General features: G+C 34.3%; 1 pseudogene; it reads left to right on the top strand.

Moving 5' to 3' along the window:
• Positions 1–200: 200 nt before the first annotated feature.
• On the top strand, positions 201–900 carry LOC116861716 (annotated as a pseudogene).
• Positions 901–3,239: the final 2,339 nt, after the last annotated feature.

The following is a 3,239-nucleotide window of genomic DNA, read 5'->3' as shown; positions in this document are numbered from 1 at the left end:
TATATCAAAGTAATGTTGGCTCCCTATAATGATTCCTTCTAGGTATTTTGCAAGATTTTGAGGAAGAATGGTACTAATTCTACTTTAAATGTTTGAAAGACGTCTCCAATGAAGTTGTCTGCTGTGGAATTTTCTGAGTTGATTACTGATTAAATCTCTAGCTCTTTTCCATGGTGCACCACTGAAGATCCTGGTGTACCATGGGTCACCATCCTGCCTGGTGTTACCAGTACTGTAATAACAAGCCATATCCAAAGTCTTGCTTCTGCAGTTTTTGTTGTTGTTGTTGTTGTTGTTGTTGTTGTTGTTGTTGTTGTTGTTTTGTTTTTTTGTTTTTTGTTTTTTGTTTTTTTAATGCCCCAAATCTGCGTCTCTGACCTGGAGTGGAAGAAGGCAGAAGTAGATGTGTTCCCACTATGTGGCCACAGGTGTCAGGGGAATATGACACCTTCTCTCTTCTGAAGCCCTGGAGGCTGTCTGTATTTGTGCCATAAAGAACATGGTGAAAAGGTGTGGCAAAGATGGTCTTCACATCTTAGTACAACTCCACACCTTCCATGTCATCTGTAGCAACAAGATATCCAATGCTGTGGCTGATACGCTCCATACAGATATGTGGGGTGCCTTTAGAAAATCCCAGGGCACAGTGACCAGTGTTCACAAAACCATGTCATGATGTCCATCTGTAGGAAGCTGCAGAACAAGGTGCATGTGACTGAGCCCTACACAAGGCCAAGTTCAAGTTCCCTGGCTTCCAGAACATCCACATTTCCAAAAAAGTGGGGTTGTACTAAGTTTAATGAAGATAAATTTGAATACATGATGGCTGAAAAGTAGCTCATCCCACATGGCTATGGGGTCAAATATGTCCTTAATTGTGGCCCCCTGGACAAATGGTGAAGTCTGAGCTCATAACAGCTTCTGCAGTGCCTCTACTTCTTCATGTGCACCAATAACTCTTATTTCCTGTCAAAAAAGAATCTCTTTATTATTGGTTTGTTCAGATGATTTATTTCTTCCTGATTCAGTTCTGGTAGGTTGTATATCTCTAGAAATGTATCTATATATTTCACGTTATGTACTTTGCTGGTAAAAAATTGTTCATGGTAATCTCTTATGATTATATATAATTCCATAAAGTCAGTTTTAATGTCTCCTCTTTCATTTCCAATTTTATTTGAGTTTACTTTTTTTTTCTTAATCTAACTTATTGTTTTTTGACGAACCAGCTCTTGCTTTCACTGATCCTTTCCACTGTTTCTATGGTCTCTATTTCATTTATTTCTGTTCTGGTATTTATTATTTCCTTCCTGCTGCTAAATTTGAGCTTAATTTTGTTCTTGCTTTTCAAGTTACTTGAGATGTAAAGTTATTTTTTTTTATTTGAGATTTAAATTTTTTAACATGCAGTAATTGCAATAAAGCTTCTTCTCAAAACTGACCATTTTATCATTAAATAATGATTTTTTTTTGTTTTATTGCCATTTTTTACTTAAAGTCTATTTTGCATGGCTATCCTTTTCTTTTGTAGTCTTCATACATTTATTTTCTATTCTATTTGCTTGAAATGTCATCTTCTATTTTTTTTATTTTGAGCTTATGTGTGTCTTTGTGGCTGAGATATGTTTCCTATGGGCAGCACATAATGGGATTTTTCTTCCCTCAGCCATTCTATGCTTTGTGACTAGAAAGGTTAATACATTTGCAACTTATGCAATTATTAATATGTACTACAACTATTACTATCATTTTATCTTTTGTCTTCTGTTTATTTTTTGGTCCCCATTGTTTCTTTTTCTCTCTCTGCTTTTGTAAGCTAATAGCTTTCCATGGTGATTTACTCATTTTCACATGTTTGTTTGTTTAAGTTTTGCATCAAATCTAGGTATTTGCTCGGTGGTTACCATAAAGTTTACACAATCATTTTTATAGATAAAATTGTTTTATTTTTTCTGCTGATAGCAATTTATCTTTACTTGCCTGTAGAGGTCTCATCCTTTTATTATTCTCCTTTTATATTTTAATGTCACAATTTATCTTTTTTAATTTGTTTTTTTTAAATTTTTAACTCTATTTTATTTTTTCAGTGTTCCAAGATTCATTGTTTGTGCACCACATCCAGTGCTCCATGCAATACATGCATCCTTAGTACCCACCACCAGGATCACCCATCCTGCCACCTTCTCCCCTCCAAAACCCTTAGTTTGTTTCTCAGAGTCCACAGTCTCTCATAGTTTGTTTCCCCCTCTGATTTCCCCCAATTCACTTTTCCTTTCCTTCTCCTAATGTCCTCCATGTTATTCTCTATGCTCCACAAGTAAGTGAAACATAGGAAAATTGACTCTCTCTGCTTGACTTATTTCACTCAGCATAATCTCCTCCAGTCCCATCCATGTCTTTTTTTTTTTTTTAACTTGAGTATAGTTGGCACACAGTATTATATTAGTTTCAGGTATATAACACAGTGATTCAACATTTCTATGTTATGCTAGGCTAAACACGGGTGTAGCTATCATTTTTCACCATACAATATTAGTATATTATTGACTATATTCCTTATATTATGCCTTTCATTCCCATGATTTATTTATTCCGTAACTGGAAATTTGTTTTCCCCATTCTCCATATTCTTATTTCTGAGATTCCTTTTAAATTACCATCTTTTTCTTTGGCTCTCTTCAAAATTCTTTGTCATTGGCTTTTGCAATTTTAATATACTATATCTTAAAAGAAGGTATTTTTACATTGAGATGGTAGGGCATTTTATTAGCTCCTTGGACTGCATGTTCAGTTCATCCCACAGACTGGGAAGTTCTCAACTAATTTTTCTTTAAAGAAACTCTCTGTCCCCTCCTCCTTTTCTTTTCCTCCTGGTTTTTATGTTCACTTTTTCTAATGGAGTCTGATAAATCTTGTCAAATTACTTCAATTAGAAGAAATCTTATTTTTATCTCCTTTTTCACCTGAATCATTTCTACCTTTTTATTTTCTAGCTCACTAATTATCTCTTCCATCTGATATGCTCTATTTCCAATGTTTTCTATTGCATTTTTTATTTTATTTATTGAGTTCTTCAGCTTTAGACTTTCTGTTGACTTCATCTTTAGAATTTCAATCTCTTTAGTAAAGTATTCCTTCTGTTTATTAATTTTATTCTTGAGGTCATTGTATTGTCTTCTTGAGTTTTCATGTAGCTGGTGGAACTCCTCTGTAACAGCCACTTTGAATTTATCAGTTAG

The sequence above is a fragment of the Lontra canadensis genome, unplaced genomic scaffold (genome assembly GCF_010015895.1).
Source record: "Lontra canadensis isolate GAN:19392208 unplaced genomic scaffold, GSC_riverotter_1.0 scaffold205, whole genome shotgun sequence".
In the NCBI taxonomy this organism is placed as follows: Eukaryota; Metazoa; Chordata; class Mammalia; order Carnivora; family Mustelidae; genus Lontra; species Lontra canadensis.
Note: the sequence above shows the minus strand (reverse complement) of the source record. Positions and strands in the feature narration are given on the sequence as shown.